We start from the raw sequence: 23,730 nt of genomic DNA, 5'->3' as shown, positions 1-23,730 counted from the left end.
TAGACACGATTTTTTGTAAGGTGTCAATTAGGCTTATTGGCCTATATTTGCTTGGACTGGCGCGATCCCCTTTTTTATATATTGGAATAATTTCTGCCCCATGCCAGGTTTCTGGTTTGGAACACCTCTGGCCAAGGCATTTGTGATGATGTGAATGTATTTGATCCAGTTATTCCGGTCTTCTTTATATATTTCATCTGAGATACAGTCCAGACCAGGGGCCCTTCCTGCTGGGACATCATCCAGGACTCTTTCTATCTCCCCTATGTCAAATGTTAGAACAATGTCTGAGATAATCTTAGGGTAATCAGTTAGGGTGCTTGGTGGGGAGGCGAATTGGGCCTGATTGTGCGAAACAAAAAGTTTGGGTGGCACACTATTAAGTGGTTTGGCTCTATTTCTTTGCTACCCCATTTGACTAATTGCCAAAATTTAGTCCAGTTCGTCTCATTACTTGCATTAGTTAATTCTTTCCATCTACTATCGTCAAAATTCTTCTTAGATCTGTATTGGGCTTTTTTATAGTTTGACCTTGCATTTTTTACCTCCTGTGAGACTCCCATCTTGATTGCTTATGAGAGATGCCTAAATGCAGTCCCACATGCATCAGCATACCATTTAGCTGATTTTTATTATATCCTTAGATGCGCTCCTATTTTTGGTAAAAAAAAAAGGTCTACAGTTTTTCAAAAAGGTCCGCATGTACCTTCATAAGACCGGAGAAGGAATCAGCATGGGTGTCTAGGGAGGAAAGACCTATTAATTTATATTCAATGGTTAGATTTACCTGGTTTAGTATACTTTCATCTTCTGATACCACTGCCCATTGCAGCCATCGACAGTCTTGTGATATGAATACATCTCCTGTTGCTATTTCTGAATAAGCCCTCGGGGGATCCAAACCCTTCCTTACTAGGGTTAATAATAATGGATCGTGATCAATCTCCGGTCCATGCTGGACCATCATGTCCACAAGTCTCAGCCAAAACTCGATACTAATAAGAAAATAATCTATTCTACTGCTTTTTGTCCCATTACTGAAAGTGTTAATGCCTTCCATATCTGAGGGCGACCTCCCGTTGACTGCCCTTCGGACCTTCGGGGGAGATAAACGTTTTAGTTTTAACGCCGCCTCAGTCCATGTATTAATTGGCGGCAGCGATAAAGAGTCCTCATCATACTAAGGCAGTTTAGATCACCTGCAATCACCAATAAAGTAAGACCTTCAAGATCATGTATAAATGTGCCCAGATGGGAAATAGTTGGTGATGCTTTCCCGCCTGCAATCCCTCTCGCATACAGGTTAAATAATATCACATCTGGCTCGCACTGTGATCTGACCTTAGTGGCGAGAATATCTGGCCTATCGATTGGTATGTCTTCTATTTTAAAGGATGTCTTTTGCCTGACCCAGGTAATCAGTCCCCCACTAGGTTTCCCTTGGCGGTTTACAATTGCCACTTTACCAAAAGCCAGATAACCTGGTCGGTATATCATATTTACGGACCATGTCTACTGAAAGACAATAAAATCAAACCCCTCAATGTAGTTTGACCAATCAGATGACATCATTTTGGTGGGTAGGACGGCAATGTTGCTGGATAATAAGGAGATTGGGGAGGAGGGTGAGCTCTGGGGATTTGCAGGAGGTAATGAAATCTCCATGCTCGCCTGTTGCTTAGCCTCCATTTGGTGCAGTCCTATTTTAGAAGCCGGAGAAGAAATATGTTGGCTATATGTATTCTCTGCCAGTATAGGGGTGGGTAGTTGTAGTCAATCACATACATCTAGATAGGATAATGGGGCAAATATATTGGAAAGTTGAATCTCTGATGAACTATGTACAGATCTAATGGGTACCCATGGTTGTCTTGCCACCCTAGGTTAACTCAGCTCAGTTATAAAGTGGGGTCCAGGTTTGTAAAAGAACCCTAGTGGTAAAACAGAGATTTTGTCCGAGTATCTCCCATGATTGCTGCCCAAATTATCTATTAAAAATATAGTTAGATGCTCATTGTAAAAATGTACAACTACACAATCGCCATTCTCTTCCTTCCTGGAAGGACCAATCCACGGTGAACGTCTAGCCATAATCATATGATTAATATTTCCCTCCTCCCAGATCCAAACACCCTTAAGTTGAGTATTTAACCAATGCAGAGCTTTGAGTAGTAGTTGTTTGGTGGTTTCAATCTGTCCTTCCCGAAAAGCTGGGACAATCCTCAGAACCACCACTAATGGAAAGGCTGCCGGGGCAAGGTGTAAGGACCGAGAGTTATTTAAGAGTGCATTATGTTCCAGTCCTCCACGTCCATGTAGCCCTTGTGAAGAACTAGCCTGTCTTACTGGGGCGTAGCTATTAAGAGTATTAACCTTTGGCGCATTATTCATTGCAGTCACTACTATCGAGTTTTCAACACCCGAAGTACTCATGACGGATTGGGCAAATTCGCTGGACATTTTCCCTGTTTCAGTAAAATTTGCGATAGATGAAACTGTTCTTTTATGTGGGTCGGGTGGCTGCATTTGATATATTCCTGGGTGCAATTGATTTCATTACTTGTAGGCTGGAGTGCTTAGAATTAGCTGTGGCTGAGGCTGGAACGGTGTTACTTAATTTACAAGATATGTGTGCAGCAGGAGGCTTATATGGAACAAGTAGGCACTCAAGGACAGAGAAATCAGACTTAGCCTGTGATTCGAAGTTAGTTAAGCATTCCTCAATCCAGTTCAATTTATAGGTGATGGGAGTTAGTGATGTAGACAGTAGGTTTTCAAGTCTCTTCCACATTTACTCATTAGCTTTAGGGAATGGTCCATCTATAGAATCAAAGTTCAAATCTGCATGAATGGGGGCAGCATTTTCTGTGGTGTTGAGTTCGTCCAATATGGTACATTCTCCATTTTGGTTTACCCTTGGGACTTTTGGTCTCTGTCGGCCTCCTCCCCTCTTCCTCTTTACCGCGGGGTCGGAGTCAACTTGGTTGGTTTTATTTTTAGTTGTGGGCACAGACCTAGCAGAGATTCGTTGGGGCATACTGGTGGCAAGCTCTTCAACATTTACAACTATAGGCGATTTTACAAGTGCCTCCGATGGCCCATTTAAAGAAGATGTAGGACCGCTTGCCTTGTCATTGTTAATGGTCGTGCGGTGATCAGGGGTACGAGCTGTGGCCATGGTACCCAGGAAAGATCTTTTGGACATTACCGGTTCAAGAGATAAGCGATGCTCTGTAATTGCTATCTTTTACTCCAAAACTGAGGTCGCTCTCAATATAAATTGACTAGCTTAAAAGTCGCGCGTTGCTGAGATCTCCGCAGAAAGGAAATTCAAGGAAACTTGTTATGATACCATTCAATTTACATTGTGTCATTTTCATTGAAATGTATTCATTTTAATATGGAAAACATATCAAAGGGTGGTTTTAATTCTATTTATTTATTCGAGTGCTTGTGAATACATAATTGCTTGTTTTTCCGTCCGGTGCGTACATCAGTATTTGAAAGATTATGAGGACCCTGGGGGGCATATATTTAAAAAAATCTTATGCCAGAATCCCTCTCGGGAGTGTACTCAACAACTTCCCAAAGTTTCCTGGCGATCGGATAAATGCTGTTCTAATTCTATTTATTTATTCGAGTGGTTGTGGATACACGATTTCTTGTTTTCCCGTCTTGTGCGTACATCAGTATTCGAAAGATTATGAGGGCCCTGAGGGGCCTATATTTAAAAAAAACGTATGCCAGAAACCTTCGCGGGAGTGTACTCAACAACTTTGCAAAGATTCCTGTTGATCCGATGAATGCTGTTATAATTCTATTTATTTATTCAAGTGCTTGTGGATACACGATTTTTAGTTTTTCCGTCTTGTGCGTACATCAGTATTCGAAAGATTATGAGGGCCCTGGGGGGCCGATATTTAAAAAAAATATATGCCAGAAACCTTTGTTTTTCCCATCTTGTGTGTAGATCAGTATTCGAAGATTATGAGGGCCCTGACGGGCCGATATTTAATGTTAAATTTGTTTTTATTGAGTTTAAAAGCAAAGACAGGCAATACATTACAGTAGATAGGCACCATGTATAAAAGGCGTCCGAGACAGACATATAAGGCTTCTCTACAAAGTGAAATACAGGCAAAATACATGAGCCATGTCCTGAGTGAGTTATGAAAGTCGTACCTGCCGAGCTTGGTATATAAGCAATACATCAAAAAAGGAAACCCAAACCTCCCCCCCTCCAACTCCCTCCACCCCAGCCGGTGTGCCATAGTAGGAAGGCAATCATTGTCTCATTCGTAGTTAGGACAGTGCCTTCAAGTAATAGGTCAGGGAAGATCACGAAGAACCTCTGTGAGGCGTAGTAAGCGAAGGTACCTAGGGCATGTGACCTCATTGAATTCAGAAGACAGGAGGAACAGCAGTGGTGACCATACTTTTCGGAAGGCGGCCTGAATGCGTTCCATACCCAATACAAACCAAAGTTTATGCAGCCAGCCTGTGTGGGTGGGTTTGGTGGAAGCACCCCAGAGTGACAAGATGTGCTGTGTCGTGGCCTGTATGGCAATACCCATTTGACGTCCCCGGACTGATTTCAGGGGGAAAGTATGGGCGTTGGGAAGACCTAAGAAAGCAGAGGCAGGGAAGTGTGGGATCTCACTGTCGAAAGTCTTGTCTATGTCATCCAGGAGAGCCGTCCAGAATTCCCGAACCTCCCGACAATCCCAGAGAAGATGCGTCATAGTGCCTCGATCCCCGCACCTTCTCCAGCAAAGTGCACTGCAAGCTGAGATCCCTTTATTGAGCCTAACAGGTGTAAGAAGCCAATAGAGGGCTATTTTCACCGCTGCTTCCCTGCCCGCCGTGCTGCATGAAGTGTGAGATGCCCTATAGAATATGGAGTTCCACTCCTGGGCTGTGAAGGTCCTCCCCATTTCTGTCTCCCAACGTTTCTGTCCTGCCACTCGAGCTGGTGTATGCGTGGGTGTGAGCATTTTGTAGAGGTCTGATATAAGATGCTTGTCTGCTTCCTTTGTCACCAGCCACTGCTCAAAGTGTGTCATGCGTCTGCCCACCAGGGGGGCATAATCTGGGTGCGTTAGCCAGTGTCGGAGCTGAAAGTATTGGAACAAGCAAGGAGAGACCACGCCATAACCTTCCTTCACATCGGAGAAAGGGAGAAAGCCCTGCAGGTCAAAAAGGTGGCCCGCAGATCTGCAGCTTGCGCCACGCCACTGCAGGAAAGCTCAGGGGTCAGTGCCCGGTGGGAAATCGGGGTTGTCCAGAAGGGGGGTGAGTGGTGAGGGAAAGGATGCTAATTCCCTTCGAACAGCAACTGTGTCCCACACATGGAGGATAGTGCAGGTGATAGGGGACCTCTGGAGGTATTTCGGTCTGTCCTGGCAGCGAAGGAACAGGATTTTCCAAAGAGATGTTTGTGCCATGGCCCTATCTTGAAATGACCATCTCTCTTCAGATTCAGGTCTATACCATTATACCAGATAACGGAGTTGGGAAGCTAGAAAATATTGCAGAAGATTGGGAATCCCAAGGCCGCCCTCCTTCAAACCGCGATATGCCCATTGTTTATGCAAGCGCGGGTGCCCCCCCCCCCCAAATAAAGTGGAGAAGGACAGTTTGTAGACGCGCAAGAGTCCCTGCCGGAGGCGTAACCAGGATTGTTTGGAAGATATATGGAATCCTGGGCAAGACTGACATTTGAACCGCCACGACGCGGCCCAGCAAGGAAAGCGGTTGCTTGGACCACCGTAAAAGATCGACTTGGGAGGTGAGAGTCGTGTAGTTGAGGACGACCGTCTAATCCGTGGAAGACGTGAGCGTGATGCCCAGATGACGGAGACATGTTGTAGTCTGTAGGCCACTGTCACACGGAGGAGTGTCAAAACGCGGGTATTCTTGCCTAAGGGCAGTATCAATAACTTCCCCCTGTTAATTTTGAAGCCCGATATGGCACCGAAGGGATCAACCTCCCTCAGAAATGCCAGGATTGAGCGGCCTGGACAATCGGGAGCAGCTATAATGTCGTCGGCATATAGGCCGATCGTATGGGGCCCCCCTCCAAAATTGATGCCAGAAATATTAGGGCTGTTGCGGGTCTTTTGCGCCAATGGTTCAACATAGAGGGCAAATAAAAGGGGCGAGAGATGGCACCCTTGCCGCATACCCAGCTGGATTTCAAAGGGGCTGGAGCAGAAGCTGCCGAGACAAACCAGCGCAAGGGGGCGGTGGTAACAGCTCGCGATCCAGGATTGAAAGCGATCCCCGAGCCGGAACCGGGCTAGGACCTGCTGCAAGAAGGACCAAGATAATATCACCGCGGACAACCGACTTCAGGGCCCCCCAGAGAGCGGAGTTCGACATCCCCGATGCGTCGTTAATAGCGAGATATTCGGTAATACATGTACGGAGTTGGTTGATAACCTCTGGGCGCTGAGACATGGTCTTGCGTAATCTCCACGTTCCAGCGGGACGGTTGGGACTGGGAAGCACAAGCGATATCTCCAGGTCTTCGTGGTCATAGAGTGCGGCATGGACAATGCTGACATCGCTAGGAGCAGTGATGAGATGGGAGGAACCAAGGATATAGTCAAGCCTGGCGTACGTGCGGTACACGTGAGAGTAACAGGTGAATTGGGAAGTAGTGGGGTGCTTGGCCCTCCATAAGTCCTTCCGACCCCGCCCTTGCAGACAGGTCCTACCTGCAGGAGAGAGGGTGCCCATGTCCCCATACCTGTGTTCAGTCCTATCCATTTGGATGTCCAACACTAGATTAAGGTCCCCCCGAGGAGTAAGAGAGAGTTGGATGATTGAAGCACCTCAGAGATGGCACCCTTCATAAACGGCTCCTGGCCAGTGTTAGGCACGTAAAGGGAGCCGATGGTGAGTTGGTGTCCACCCAGGAAGAAGATATAAGTGAGGAGCCTGCCTTTGAGTTCCCCCACTTTATCTCCCACTCTCCCCCAAAAGCGCCTAGAGACTAGAATGGCCACCCCGCCTTCTTCGATGGGAGAGAAGAGAAGAATTGCTGGGGAACGGCACGGGAGCACATTCTGTGCCAGTCTTTTGCAAGAAGGTGGGTTTCCTGGAGCAGACAGACCTCACCCGAGTTCTCCAAATAGGAAATCATTGCTCTCTGTTTGATGGGGTTATTCAAGCCCTTCAAATTGAGAGTCAGCACCTTTAAGGTGGAAATAACCATGGCGGGTCAAAAGGATAAGAGACCATGAGTGCGGGCAATAGGTCTGCGTCTGGAAACATAGGTGAGGAGTGACTCATCCAGCTATGGAACCCCCCGTGACACACCAGCTTCCCCCCCTCCACCCCTTCCCAAACCTCTCCCCCCGTGCCCCCCAAACCCCACCCTCCACCGCTCCCCAGCTCCGGACCACAACACCCCACGAACAAAACATCCAGTCCCCCCTCCCACCACCCTAACTCCAACATCCCCAACATAGAAAGACAAAGTCCCATTCCTGTCAGTCTAATACAGGGCTGTGGCAGAAATACCTATTGGGTTGATGACAAGTGACGACCTGTGTGGCCCCCCACCCGTCTCCCCCACCAAGCATGCAGTGTTGCTGAGATGTACCCACCACTACTAGGAAAGTCAAGCAGGGGACGATGTTTCTTTTGCCACTTCTAAAATGGCCGTAGCTTTCCCTTGGGAAATAACATGTGCCTCGGGTTTAGAACGCAGCTTTGGAGAAAGTCTATGGCCCACTGTCTGCCAACCGCCTCCAGAGGGCCCCTGGGATGACAGCTCTGGCGATGGGGTCTCCACCAGTTCCACGCCCAATAGGGCACAAGTGCCTTTAAGTGATCGCATTTGGTGCAGGGCCCCATTCCATTTGAATATCAGGCGGAACGGGTGCCCCCAGGAGTAAGGAATTTCTCGTTGACGCAGAAAGTCGGTGGCCACCTTGAGCAATGGAGTGACCACGGAAGCGGAGGGGTTGGGATCGCCTAGCTTCACGCAGAATATTCTCCTTGGTACGCCAAGATGTCGGGAGGCGGGGCAGAGGAATGCTTGGTAAGCCCCATTCTATGTGCCCTGTCTATTCTGATGGTAAAGTGGGAAGGTTCTCCCTGGATCTCACTGAAAAGATCTTGCAAGTAGCTGGCGACGTCTGCCCCTTCAGCTTTCTGAGGGACCCCCCCTGACCCGTATATTATTACGGCGGGACCGATTTTCCAAGTCCCCAGCATGGGCCTGGAGGTCCACCTGCTGATCCTTGAGATGGAGAACCTCCTGCTGAAGCTGCTCAATCTCCTCGCTTCTCGCGTGGTCAGCTTCCTCAATGGCGACCACGCATTCCCCCAGGCCCTCTACATCCCTCCTGAGTTCCTTGACTTCTCCAGCTACATCCTGCTTCAAGGATTTGAAGTCGTCCCAAAGGGAATTAAACAGGGACTCCAGAAAAGATTTTTGTGATGGGCATTTGGTCGTCGGAGGACGTTGGCTGGGTCTTTGTGATCTCTGGGGTGGGGGGCCCTTTGTCGGCCATAGGGTGTTTTTTTGCAAGCATCTCCGGGCGCGTGCGGTAACCTTTCTTCCGGAGACCCGCCATGTTAGTCACTGTGTTCCCTTCCGAGATATGTGCCAGACAACGAGGATTGTCCGGGTGAGATTGCGCGGGACTTCCGTGGTGTCGCAGTGGACGGCAATGCCAATCGAGTATGAGGAGCTAATGTTGTAGTCCCTAGTGGCAAATGATGAGGGAGGGCCACCCGCACAGAGGTCTAGCGAGTCCCTACAGAAGGGCAGTCGCATCGAAGTAGGGCTTCAATAGAAGTACAGCTCTCCAAAGCTCAGCACGAAGATTCGCAGAGGAGGTGAGTGCAACCTCCAGGGCCAAGGGGTTCTTCTCTGCAGTAGGGGCAAAGTCCACGAAATGGCGCCCAGGGGCTTCCCAATTCCCCCCGCGTGCTCCTTGCAGGTATGTGGCGGGCCCGCTGCACCCGACTGCACCCGGCTCTCTGAGGCGCTGTTCAACAAACTTGTGCGGGGATCTGGGATCCCCCCGCACCATAGGCTCCGCGCAGGGGAGTGGGGGCTGTGGGCCTGACTAGGCTCAGCACCAGGGGCTCGATTATGTCCCCCGAACCTCTCGCTCCCTCTAGCCCTGAACCACACCTCTCACAAAGTTTAGGGCCCCTGACGATACCACTCACTCTAGTCTACCAGGGGATAGTGATGGTCACAGCCTGCCCCTCTTTGCCGGCCTTTACTGCAGAGAGCACCTGCGTCAGCATTTGTGTATTTCTGGAACTTGTAAAATGGCGACCAGGGACCCCCATCATGCTGCCGCAGATTCCTGGCAAGTATGTTGTGAGGCCCCGCTGTGCTCTGTCCCCCACGGCTCAGCTTAGCAGTCAGGACCCTTATTCGCCGGCGGCTCCATGTCAGGAGGGTGTAGCTTATGGGCCCGATGAGGCCCGGCGCCGGGGGCTCGATTATGCCCCCCCGAGTCTCACGTTCCCGTTAGTGCCGAAACAAACCCCTCACCTTGTCGTGGGCTCCAGGTGACGCCGCTCACTCAGGGCTGCCAGAGGCTGGAAGTGGTCACGGCTGATTCCCCCTTCCTCCGGGGTCTGGATTACGCTGCCGGCGGCGACGCGGTGGTATGCACTCGCCCCAAACACTGCCGGTATCCGCCTCCATATTCTATTGGGCGGGCCAGAGATGCTGCATATTTTCCGGTGGGGGCTGAGCAGGCGGCCAGCCGAAGGGACCAGTAGAGGGGACAGGTCGGTGAGTGTCGCCCAGCCCGAAGGAGGATCAGGGGCCGCGCGAGCCGAGTCAGGGCACACCGAAGCAGCCGCAAGGTGCCCCCGCAGGACAGGCAAGTCAGGGAGTGCTGGGGGGTAATATGCACTAGAAAAGGGCATTAGTGAGGATCAGGTCGGGGAGTCATAAGAATCTCCTTCCGCTCAGGCCGCCATCCTGGCCACACCTCCGACTGGCCGATATTTAAAATTTATGCCAGAAACCTTCGCAGGAGTGTACTCAACAACTTCTTTATGGCGATCAGAAAAAGGCTGTTCTAATTCTATTTATTTATTCGAGTTCTTGTGGATACACGATTTTTTTGTTTTTCCATCTGGTACGTACATCAGTATTCGAAAGATTATGAGGACCCTGGGGGGCCGATATTTAAAACAAATTTATGCCAGAAACCTTTGCAGGAGTTTACTCAACAACTTCCCAAAGTTTCATGGCGATCGGATGAATGGTGTAGTAATGCATAAAGGACAAATAGGCAGACAGACAGACAGACAGACAGACATTCGTTTTTATATATCCATATATATATAGAGTCTCCCTGCCACACTGCTACCTTGAAGCGCATCTATCCTCTTCCCTTCTCACTTGCTCATCTTTAAGGTATAGATTGATGCCTGCTCAGTAACTTGTGTAGCTTGTGTAGGGGTGGGTTTAGAAGGATGTGAGGTGTAATATTAGCAGCACTGACCTTTGTGATGTGGCCGAATTTAGAGGGAGAGCCAGGTCCGGCCTTCTCCAGTCTCCGAAGGGCTCAGATGGGCCGGCCCTTGGCCTGTGCTTCATCCAGCATGTGTCTGCGCGTGTACCACGACGAGGGTGCTGTGAGCAGTGAAGTAGTCTCCCAGAAGTGTGTGGAGGTGTGGGCAATTACTGGCAGGGCTTCCTGGGACTTGCAGTCCCCAGTAGAGTCAGTGTTCTTCTTCGTCCAGCAAAGCAGATCCAGCGAAGTGGGTGCCGTGAGCAGTGAAGTAGTCTCCCAGAAGTACGTGCAGGTGCGGGCAATTACAGGCAGGGCTTCCTGGAACTTCCAGTCCCCAGACGAGTCAGCGTCCTCCTTTGTCCAGTGCTTATTTTCTTTTCTGCCTTTTCGCAAAGTTGTATTTTTAGAGTGTTGAGACTAGGGGTGGGCGGCCAGCTACGCTCCGTGCACGGAGTGTGCGTAGTGCCGCCTACTCCGCATTTTGCGGAGCGGGCGGAGCCAGGCGGCACTACGCACGCTCCGCAGACGGAGCGTAGCTGGCCGCCACCCGCCTCCCTCCCACCCTCCCTAAATACTTTCAATTAAAGGAGTAAAATAATTAAAACGCACTTACCTTGCCCGCCGCTGCCCGCCGCGTCCCCGGGGCTCGCTATCTTCCGTCTTCCGTCTTGTTTACTAATGCGCATGCGCGGGCTGCCGCGCATGCCCATTTTCTCGTGAGAAATGGTCATGCGCGGCCGCCCGCGCATGCGCATTAGTAAACAAGACGGAAGACGGAAGATAGCGAGCCCCGGGGACGCGGCGGGCAGCGGCGGGCAAGGTAAGTGCGTTTTAATTATTTTACTCCTTTAATTGAAAGTATTTAGGGAGGGCGGGAGGGAGGCGGGTGGCGGGGCTGGCGGCCAGTGGTGTTTGCGTAGTGGGGCTACGCGGAATGCGGAGGTGGGCGTAGTTTCCCGCCCACTTCGCGTAGCTCCGCGAATCCCCACTACGCACACTACGCCCAGGGCTAGTTGAGACCTAACGATTGGCTTATCATGTTTTTGTTTGTTTTAAATGATGCCTTTGCCTCTGAAATTTCAACTGATTTGGTGGCGTTTGTCATAATGGCTTTTCTAACCTTGGCGTACGATTGTGTTTAAGGATTTACAGCTGTACAGGTTTTATGCTTCGTGGTGTTCACCTTGGCGGGATCCTCAGTTGGGTTTCCATTTAGATGGTTAGGTGCTGAGGTTTCCTGACTAGTGTTTACTGCAGAAGCCTTGAATGTGTTACTGTTTTTTGATTTAAAGATGGGATAGTACATCAGGCGCTTTTCGGGGCTTGTTGCGCCCCTGTCACTCTGACCGTTGTTTGTTCTGAGTATGTTCGGCTTTTCCTTCATTTTTTGTAGGAATGCCATTGTACATTTCCTTTTGTTAATTTTCAGAGATTTACGAAGTTTTTTTCTTCAATCAGTCTTTGATCTGATGTACTGCCATCATCAATTGCCTCTAAACTGGGTGTTGAAGCCTGCATTTGTCCACTAGTTTTTTATTTTTTTGTGCTTGATGTGCCCTCAGTTGTTTACGATTTATTGAATGTTATTTCTTGTCCGGAAAGTAAGTTCCATTTTTCTGTCTTTATTTTGTTCTGTGTTTCTCTTAATCGTGCTTGGCTACATTCTTTTATTAAGGTTTTTAAATAGTTCAGACAGTGAGGCTAATGTTTCCACTATTGCCTCATTAGGATTTTTTGTTGGACATGTGATCTCCCCTTTGCCTGTTTCTCAGGTGGACCACTGGTCCATTTTTTAATTTATCGATTCCACCTTTTTGTTAGTTCACAAGACACTTTGCGCAAGCATATGTATCAATTCTACCTGTATCTCTAGTTTGGCGATTGGCTTGTGAGGGCCTTTACTGCTGCCAGAAGTGATGTATATATTGTATTTAGAATGGATTCTGAGCCATCTTTATTTATTGAGTCACACAGGTCATACTGTATTCCGGGATGTTGGCATGAGACATAATTTGCGAATAGATATATTTAGGTTTATGTTTGTTTTTAATGACTCCGTTACATGTGCATCTGGGGTGCAGTGATCGACTAATTTTTGTTTTATATTTGGACCTTCAATATTGTTGGCCGGCGTGGAGCAGTTCTGTTTTGGCCCCTGGCTACGTAGGTTTATAGCACCTTCCAGAATCTCCTGGTGCTGTTTGTGTGTATGGATGATAAGAGCCTTTATTTCAATTGCATTATTGTTACAGATGTCTACCGGTGTTGATGGACCCTGAAAGTTGTTTGAAAATTGGCCGTCATTCAAAGCCGATGAATTCTTGATGATCTCAGGTACCTCAACCTGATATTCTGCTATGATGTGATTTTTATTATATTCTTTGTGTTGGTGGTTAATATATGCAGTGTTGTATATGTCCAATGTGGATTCTACTACCTCTGCAAATCCTTCCATCTCAAGTACTATTGAAACACCCAGGGTGATCTCGGCTGTTTGATTTGGGACAAGGGGGGACTCTTCCTCGCTATTGCCACTTCCTGACTGAGCCCTGGGCCGATGGTAATATCCTCTTCCTCCTCCTTCCTTTCCCTTGGGCAGTCGGTTTTGGGTTCTGACTTTAACCTTGTAAAGTATTTGTGCATAGGTGCACTCCTCATTGGGAGATTGCCTGAGTCTAGCATGTTCTTCAGGTCTTTTATCTCTATTTGTTACTTTTTGGGGAGCTATAACAATTTATGCTTAGCAAAACACATTTCTTTATGTTTCAACCTCTTTTTAATTTGTACAGTTTGTAATTTCTTATCTTTTTATCAAAATTTTTGGTCTATTTGAAAAGGAAAAGATAATACAAAATTGACATATATTTACAACACACTATTTACACCACATTGGACTAGATGACACATTTTACGTCACTGTAATTCACAAAGGAATTAAACATTACAATACATACACAATTATATCCAAAAAACACTAAATCACTTATCATTTAATAGGAATAACTCATGTAGTGATCAAATCAAATTCATAAAGAGCATATATTCAATAAATCCTTAGTCAAGGTATTTACAAGAAAAAAACAATTTGTTTTTTATGCTCTTTGTTGAAATGCTGACGTTTTTCGAATCCTAAGGTATCATTTCCTAGATTCTCATCAGGGCGCTCTATTTTTCTTGTTCTGACTTTCTATAAAATATAGACAAGAACGGATTTTTAGTTAAAAGTGTTCATATTATAAAGCTCTTTATACAATGGCTCCTAATTGCTGCTCTCTAAATACCTTTCGAGCTGAAAGTTTTCTCATCTGCTTATTTCTCTTTGATTCGTTAATCTGGGGTTTTCTTTGTTTAGGCTGGGGTTCGTCTGAAAGTAATATGTATATTTTCTCCTAGGGCCCGGTTATATTTTTATAAAGGACGTTTCAAATTTTTATTTAGAATTTCTCCTACCTTAATCTTAATGGTGTGCACTTCTCGCAGTTTTCATGTTAATCGACCCAATAATTCTATTCGTAATTTGAAAAAAAGGGACTTTATTTTAGTTCCGCTCGAATGGACTTGTTTTTGACAGTGCAGGGGATCAAACACTCGAAATGAGAAAGGAGTTTACCTGTATACGTTTTTGTTTGTGTGCAATGCGGGGTCAGCTACTTCCAATGGATTTTATACTCGGCACAAAGCCATGTTTGACCTTCTGTACCTAAACACAGAAGCCGATTATTACTGTCAGTTTGGCAACAATATTTCACTGGTTGAAACGTAGCTCAATGAAAGCCAGCTAGTTTATCTGCTTCGTTTTGAATGCCGCGCCTACCTCAGTCTTGGCGTTGTCTCGACTTCGGTCGCGGGTCCTTTGTGTCGATTATCTCATGCTGATGTGCATTCTGTAACAAACGCAACCCGTTAGGCGGGGTACTTTGCACATACCTACTTTAAAAAGGCGCTTTTGAATTTTTCATCTTACCTCCCAATATTGCAGCTCAAAACTGTCTCGCTGTCACGGCAGACAATTTCGAGGCTGGGTTAGCATTTTTAAGGGAGGGGGCGGGCCTTGATATCATCGCCCGTTCGGTGCATTGTGGGATATGTAATTCAAACCCGATTTTTATTTCATCATAGGCACGGTTCATCTTTGCTTTTCAGTTAGATTGAAATTTTGAAAAAACCGCGACTATATGTGCTTAGACTACTGCAATTTCAGACATACTGTTCAATCCAGTCAGAGCGCTATTACATTTTTAAAAAAGGTACGCTTCTTTTTGAAGTAGCAATTTTTCAGCATTTAGTGCATGTTTAGTTGCGGATATCGTGGCTAAAACCGTCCATTTAAAATCGGTCTCTGCATGTTTTTTGTCTAATAAGTGGTCAACCATTGGATCATTTGGGACTTTATTTTTCAACCTGGATCTATGTTGCGTGATCCTTGTGTTTATCTACTGACTAGTCTTCCCTATGTATATTTTAGGGCATGGACAGATGATGGCATATATAAAAAATGTTGTCCTGCAATTTGTAAAGCCTGAATGTCTCCACATTATTCCTTCATGTGTGAATTGTGAGCCCTCAATCTTGTTGGAGCAAGCTACACAGTTTCCACATCGGTGGTCTACTTCCATTGTGTGATCAAGTCACTTTTTGGGGGAGCTAAAAACACCTCAGCTTTTATAAGTTGTTGACCTGTACTCTGGTTTCTCCGCATTGCAAAGATTGGTTTAGGAAAAGGACATTCAAGGTTCTCAAGGAGATGTCAATTTTTTAATATAATTTGCTTGAAATTGTTAGTGTCTGGGCCGAATGTAGTTACGCACACGAGTGTATCCAGTGCCTTTTTTTCTTTCGCTTGTAAAAGAAACTTACATAAACTTCAGGTCTTACATAAACTCAGGTCTTTTATGGCACCCTGTTGCTGCCTTGCTCTTGTCTCCTTGTTAGCAGATTCAGTGCCCCTCATTTTTCTTGCGGGGATCTCAACGGTCGTCCAATTCGCCCAGTCTTTGGCCCGCTCACGTGATTTTTGTTGCCTTGTTTGGCTATACCTGTAGCTGTGGTGGGTTCTCTTTTGGGTGGGCACTTGGGCAGGTGCTTGATGATCCTGCTGTCCAGTCTGCCCCTGATTGAAGGCTTGAGATTATTGCCTCCGGTTTCGGCCTGTTTGGCTGGTTTAGCTAGTTTGAGTGGTGACTTTGAGAGTATTGTAATTGTGATTGTGTATACTATTGTTGAGCACCAGTAGTAGATGCGTTTTATTCTTTTATTGCGTTAGTTGATAAAGTCGATGGACTCGACTTTGCTGTCACAACTGTAGCTTGGCTTATGCTGACTTAACACCCCCAGCTGAGTGTTAATACGGGAAAGTGTCTTCCTTATGACCTTGTGACCTGCTTGCGTCCTCCTTCCTTGCCTTCTGGGCTCTGGCCACTGTACCAGGAGGGAAGCAGGCCAGCAGGCACGCCCGGAGCCTGAGCCCAAGGATGTTTCTCAGAGGATACCATGGCTCTCAGAGGGCCAAATGAAAGAACCACAAGCTAGAAGACCCTGCTGTCTGCACTCTGTAGATGGTAGTTTGCCGTATGAGGGGCTGTAAGAGGGGCTTCCAACTGGTGTAAAGGAGTGGGAGTAAAAGCAGAGGTTCAAGCAGGGAGTTCCAGCAGGGAGCAAGGAAGCACTACCAGGCCTATGTGCTGCACCGCTGTTTTTCCCACACCTTTCCCACTCCTCCACCCCTCACCTTGGATGTCTTGTGTGGATGTTGGATGCCTGCGAAAGCATTTGCGGACACAGATACAGCTCTCAGCTTACACAGCCGCTTCTTCTCCGCTCTCACTGTCTGCACCCCTCTCCCTGCAGGACGCAAAAAGATAGGGGGTGGCCCCAGCTAGGTGCGGAGGGAGATGCCGCTATCAGGAGCTGGGGGCCACTCCTCACGCTGCTTTCCCTACCCGCAGCTCTCCGCAGCTCTCACTTTCTCTCACTGTCTGCCTGCCAGCCAGCTGCCACAGTTCTCACCGCATACGCTGTCTTTTGCAACCCCACGGGACCCCCGCTCATAGTAGCAGGGCAGACACTTGGCAGATAGCAGATAGCAGATGCTGAGATGGGGCAGCAGGCAGTAAGTGTGGGGGTGAGCTAGTGGGTGAGGGCAGGGGGCAAGGAGCAGCCAGTAGCCATGAGGCATCTCCCGCATCTCGTTTCCTTTCCTTTCCTTAGCTGCCAAAGGTTGATGTGAAAACATGGACTGGAGTGATCTCTGTCTGTCTGCTTTTGCAGTGGTTTGTCACAGCCAGGGAAAGAAAGCACAGTTTTAGATCAAAATCTTCAACATGCAATGCTGGCCTATGGCAAAAAGCACACTGCCTGGCTTCAAAATGGCCGCCAGCCTCATGGCCAGGCCCACAACAACAAGAAACCTAGGCCACAAAGGAAACACATGCAGGCCTATATGGCAAATGCAGCACAATTATAATTCCCACCTGAAATGACCAACCGCCATATGGGCATTCGCAAATCACAAGCAACAAGCAGGAGGCCTGGAAAACAATGTACTGAAAACAGGCCTATAATAGCCAGGCAAAGGTCGCATGCTAAACCACACTGCTTTGCCTGTAATGCAATAAAATGCAAACACGAAAATCCACAGGGCTGAACAAGGTCTGCAAGGTACACAACACACCACTCACAACAAAGGCATTTATTTAACACACACCCAAAAAATGAAATACACCCAAAAATACACATTTTTCAATTTAATCCAATGCCATCAAGGCCCAAAAGGATGTTTAAATTCACCAGAACCCACAGAAACAGGTGTTTCATGCACCCCTGATTACCTCTGAGCCTACTGGATGAAAGGCCTGTTGGCAGACTAGGCCACAACCTTGCAGGCCTATGGATAAAAGCACACTACCGGGCTTCAAGATAACCGCCAGCCACATGGCCAGGCCCACAACAACAAGAAAGTGATGACAGACAATGCAGGCCTATGGCAAAAAGTGCACTGCTTGGCTTCACAATGGCCGCCAGCCTCATGGTCAGGCCCACAAGAACAAGAAACTGAAGACAGAAAATGTAGGACTATGGCAAAAAGCGCACTGCCTGGTCTCAAAATGGCCACCAGCCTTATGGCCAGGGCCACAACAACAAGAAACTGAAGACAGATGTATGCTCCTTCTTTATATTCCCTTGTCTACTTTGAGACTCATAGATTCAAAAATAAAAACTTTTATATGGGGCTCAATGAAACCTTGATTGGCCATGACAACATTAAAGGCTCACCATTCTTATGGAGTTATGAGTCTTCCATCCATTGAACATTATAACTTAGCATTGCAGATTTCTCAATTATCATACATGTTACCAGGAATCTCTGATGTTCCGCAATTGGTCCATTTAGAATGCTATCTTTTATCTTCATGCTCTGATATTTCTGCACTTTATGGCACTAAAATTGCATGTCAAAAACCCACAAACCCAATCCTATCAGCCATGTCCAAATCATGGCAAAGAACACTCCGCTTATTAGCTTTAAACTCCCATATGCATGAAAAGGCACCCATATGGAATAATTCCTGTGTTCCTAATAATAAGAAGGGATTATCATGGCCATTATGGGAAGTAGCAAATTCAATCATTAGATCCAATTTTTTATAATGGTGACTTTACAACATTCACACAAATTCAAGAGGAATTCGGTCTTCCATCTCATCAATCCCTAAAATATCATCAGTTAATGCAATGTTTGGAAAAACAATTAGGTTTACATTCTCTGGTGCTGTTAAATTCACAGATAGTATCATACCGAAATACTTGGGGAAAACATAAAGGAGTGACATCTGGTTGATACAGAGTGTTTACATCACATCTTTTTTCTCAACCTCTAACACAGACACTACAGTTTAAATGGCAGTCACAGCTTTCAATTTCTTACACTACAGATGCGTGGGAGACAATTATGAAGAATCTAGATAAAGGAAGCTCTACTTAAATTTTGCCTAATTAAGATTCTTCATGACTGGCATGGGTATCCTGCAAAATTAAAGAAAGCTGGTTTCATTTTCCATGCCATTTGTTGGAGATGTGATAACACTAACTGTGACTCAGCACAACATTATATGTGACTGTCCATTGATTCAACTTTTCTGTGCATATGTGGAAAAAATCTTATTTTGTACTATGCCTTTACATCTTCTGTTCACTCCTGCAGTTATTATCCTTCATGATCTTCAGTTATCTCTAAAACTCACCAAACCCCAGTGTCGTCATTTTCACACAGCAATGGACACAGCAAAAATATGCAGTTTACGCCATTGGAAATCTCTATCTCCTCCTTCGCAAGAAGAATGGTTGACAACTATGTTCCACACAGCGTCACATGAGAGAATAATTTATAATCTTCAAAATCAAACTGACATATTTCTTTGGTCACCTTTCCTGAACCTGAATTGTGGCATTCATATTAATGACAATAGTCCAGGAGTGGATACTAAAACCCCTTGATTTGACATTTGACAATATAATTTCTTTCTTTCTCCTTCCCCTCTCTCCTTCCACCCCTAGTTTTCATGCTTTCCTATTATTGTATTAACTTATAGTTTTGTTTTAATATAATTTTATTATTCTATTACCTTATTATTCGGTCTTTTCAAATTTTCTGCTATTCTTATATTCTTACTATATCTTACTGACCTCTCATTTCTCATTTTTCTTTACATAACTTCTATTGATATGCCTTGTTAGTTCTTATATCAAATATTTTTCTATATTCTATTCAATACTCCTTCCTTGATATATTTTAAAATTTCCAATTTTACAAATGCATTATTCCTCGAGGGATGTGGAGATTTGTCATGTTACTATTTTCAATATTTGTAGTTATATATAATGTTTAATTTATATACTCAATTATTTATCTACTGAGTTAACCTATGATTGATTCTTTAAGACTTTTATATCTCTTATATATGTTGCTTGCATTATTTAAATATTTCAAGTTTCTCACGCCATATTCATTCAACTGCTCGCTTGATAATTTCTCAAAAAGCTCCCTTGTTCAGTGTTCGGGGCATAAATACTGCATAGCGCAACTTCCTGTCCTCTCAGTCTCCCCTCCACCGCTACAAATCTGCCTTCAGGGTCAATAGTTTGTTTCGTGACCTGAAAGAGCACCCCTGCTCTTATCCAAATCAAATCTCCTCTCGCAAATGCAGTATATGCCGTACTGAATACCTGCCCTCTCCATCTACGTTGCAAAGCCAGTCCCACCTCCTTTGTAAGGTGTGTTTCTTGGAGCAGCGCTATATGTATCCCACTCCTAACCAAATAGGCATGTATCTTGTGCCTCCTTGTCATCGTGTGCAAGCCCCTCACATTCCAGGTAAGACATCGTAAATCAGCTATTGTCTCCATTACTGCTCAGTACCTCCTGCATTATCTCTTTGCTTATATTTTTGTCTGCCCATCCCCAACTCCCCTTACCCCTCCCCCTCCCAAGAACAGGACCTAGAACAACATTGCTAGCCCCCATCCAAACCTGTGTAACAACTCAGCTGTCACCTAGTCCACCAGTCGTCACTGATGGGGTGCTTGGTGCCAAACTTTGGTCATGTACTTTCCCGGTTCTAAGCACGCCAGAACCCCCCTCCAGAAACACTTCCTCCCCTTCCCCCATCTTCCCCTCCGGACGTTACATCGCCCTTCCAAATGTTTTACGCTTGTATGGCCCCAATGCATCTGCAGCACATCTAGCTTCAAGGTCCACAGTGGCCCTCGTTCAATAAGGAGCACTTTAGTCCAACTTCTCCACCCAATCAACACTCCACGCTCCCCGCTGCCCAAGACACTCAGTCAACATCTCGTGTTACTCATCCAGAAGCTCGTACGCTGTTCCCGGAGTGCCCTCGGTGCCTGTACACTATCAGCTCCAGACGAGTTAGTGTCTGCATGTTCAACTTCCTTCCCAGCATCTGTGTCCTTCTGCGAGTTTCCTAGCAATTCTTTGGAGATTTCCGTCACCGCTTTCAGGACCACCTGCCTTTCCACCTCCGTTTGTGATAGTGACGGTTTCTGTAGTCCACGCCGTCGACGTCGTATTCTCTGCGATTTGTGAAGTTGTTGGCATTCCCCAGGGTCCGCTGTTCGATGCTAAGGGCCATCTTTACCCGCTCTAACCAGTCCCATGCTCCCTCAGGTGTTTCAAAGAAGTGAGTTCTGCTATCCAGCACTATCCTCAATTTAGCCGGGAACAACAGCGAGTACTGCAGGCCTTCCGTCCTCAAGTCTTTCTTGACAGACTGGAAAGACGCTCTTCGTCGTTGGATCTCTAGGTATAGTCTGGGAGCAAGGTCACTTTGCTGTTATCTCCATGAAAAGGGCCATCCGCTCGGCCCTCTGGAGTAATAGATCCCTGTCCTTGAAATGCAGCAGCCGTGCTATCGTCGGAGCGGCCTTCCCTGTTGTGGTGGTGTAGCCGGGACCCTGTGCGCTCTTTCCAGGGTATAGTAATTCAACAGACCCTCAGGAGCTACCACCGCTTTCAGCCAGTTCTCCAGGTAGCCCACCATATCTGACCCTTGTATGTGTCTTGTGAGGCGTTGTGGTGCTGTAGACCGCTGGAGAACCCGTCCTGGCTATACCTGTGAGATGGTCCCTATTGGGTATCTCCAAGGTGAAACCAGGCATCCCTGGCGAATGTGGGGGGCCATTGTAGAGATGAGGCAAGCTAATGCCCAGAGTTGCCGAGTGTGATCCCTGGTTAGAGAAGGCACCAAGCAGAGAATTGAACCCTGTTCCTGGGCCGTTCTCTGCTTCCGGGTCTGCCGCCTCTAACCAGGCAGCCACACCACTCCATTCCGCTTTTTCTGGCAGTCCCACTATGCGTATGTTGTTCCTTCTGTTCCTGCTTTCCCCATCCTTGGCCTGCCTTTCCAACACTCCGATGCGCTCCAACACATTGTCCACAGTTGCCGTAAGCGTTTTTTGTGTGGGCGCCACCTCCTGAATCGCTTTCTCCACTGTTTCCACCCTGTCTTTCAATTTAGAATGGTCCGCTTTCAATAGCCTCAGGCTTGTCGCCACTTGAGCTATATCCTGTTGTAAGGCTGCTCGGGTGTCTGTTATGGCCGCCAATATTTTATCCAACTGGGATTGAATTCCGGATTCCTGACTCGTTTCTGGCAATTCCGCTTCATTTTGTGAGTGGTGCTCGGCTTCAGAATGTTGTTGCGATTCCTCCTTTTTTGCTTGCGGCTTACCCATATTTGTTTCAGCGCCATGGGTCCCGGTGCCGGATATCACACCTTGGGCCTCCCGGGCCTATTCCGAGACGATGGTCAATGTAGGGCAGATGGTGCTCCCGGGTCTTTGAATTCTTCCTCAAGCACCTTCTCCCTTGCCGTCACTGCAAGCCTGCTCTTCTCTTGCTTGCCTGCCGTGTGTTTGTAGGTCTATCCACCACTCCCTGTCTTCCGAGGCCTATTCAGCCCTGTGCGCACATCGCCATTTGCCCCCGATCTCCTCCCCCGCTTCTGAAAGGCTTCGCTCTGGTGCCTCTCGCTTCCAGTCACCCGGATAGTCCCGTTGTTTGCCCTCACACCCTATAGTCCTCTTCCGAGATCGCTCAACTCCGCATTGTACACCCGCGGCTCTGATCTTCAGCAGCAATCGCCTTCTCGACTTCCGTCTCGGTCGGCTATCTCACGCAGGTGACGCCATTTTCTTTGTCGCTTCGGGTTCCGACCTTCTCCCCTTCTTTTCCCGTCTGATAGCCTCGATGTATTTCCAGCTCGGTGCAGATTGGTGACCCAGCTTAGCCCCCACATCCGCTTTCACCGCCCGGAGGGGTTTGGGTTTGATTTCAGCTGTTTTTTCAGGATTTCTACGGGGTTTTCAGTGGAGCTCAATGCTCACGCTGCCATCCGCATCAGCCTCCAAGCCACGCCCTCGAGGAACTTAACTTTATTGTACTTATGATGCAATTTTCGCAAAATGGCAATAAAAAACTTATAACAGAGAAAAAAAGAAACTGAAGACAGACAATGCAGGCCTATGGCAAAAAGGGCACCACCTGGCTTCAAAATGGCGATCAGCCTCATGGCCAGGCCCACAACACAAGAAACTGAAGACAGACTATGAAGGCCTATGGCAAAAAGCAATCTGCCTGGCTTCAAAATATCCGCCAGCCTCATGTGCAGGCCCACAACAACAAGAAGCCTAGGTCTCAAAGGAAATACATGAAGGCCTATATGGCAAAAGCAGCACATTCATAACTCCCACCAGAAATACCCACCAGCTACATGGACACTCACAAATCACAAGCAACAAGCAGCAGGCCTGGAAAACAATGTACTGACAACAGGCCTATAATAGCAAGGCAAAAGCTGCATGCTAAACCACACAGCTTTGCCTGTAATGCAATCAAATGCAAAAATGAAAATCCACAGGGCTAAACAAGGTCTGCAAGATACACACAAACACATTTATGTAACACACACCAAAAAACTCAAATACACCCATAAAATATACATTTTGCAATTTAATCCAATGCTATCTATGCCCTAAATGATGCTTCAATTCAACAGAACACACAGAAACAGTTATTTAAACATTCACCCACCCATGGCTAGCTCTGAGTCTACTGGCTACCCACAACAATTTTTTTCATACAAATCATAATTTATAGAAGGCTTTATGCTGCTAGAGATATTCTTCTTCTCCAGATTGAAAATTTTACGTGTTCAGGATCGCGAACTACACCAACATTCCGCCGAATGTCTGATGGCGACAACGAATGACGTGTTCACGGTCGCCATTTCTCTTGCAGTGCATGATGGCACAGAGATAGACTGGTTCACGATCGCACACTCTTGCAGTGTACGATGGCGCGACTAACAAAATCTTGTGGTGGACGCAAACAGATAGTAAAACTCATTGGCGAATGCAGGGATCCCGGTAAGTCACTATTGCGTGTGCTAGAACACATTTTTAAAGCGCAAATAAGAAAATAATTCTGCTATGCAGAAAGCAAAATTGCCTAAATTCTGAAAATTCCATGAACGGAGCATAATTTAACGCCCAGGTCTGCAAATTTGGCAAAACGGTAGGTCTTGGTTCAGAAAGAGCCCTTTTTAAGTCTTGCATGAGCCAGCGCATAAGCTCTGGTGGAAAGACTTTTGGCAATGGGGCTTCAAAAAGCCAACCACATGCTTTTGCTTGTGGCCTAAAACTTTCAGTT

The sequence above is a fragment of the Lissotriton vulgaris genome, chromosome 6 (assembly GCF_964263255.1).
Source record: "Lissotriton vulgaris chromosome 6, aLisVul1.2, whole genome shotgun sequence".
Lineage (NCBI taxonomy): Eukaryota > Metazoa > Chordata > Amphibia > Caudata > Salamandridae > Lissotriton > Lissotriton vulgaris.
This window is presented reverse-complemented; position numbering follows the sequence as displayed.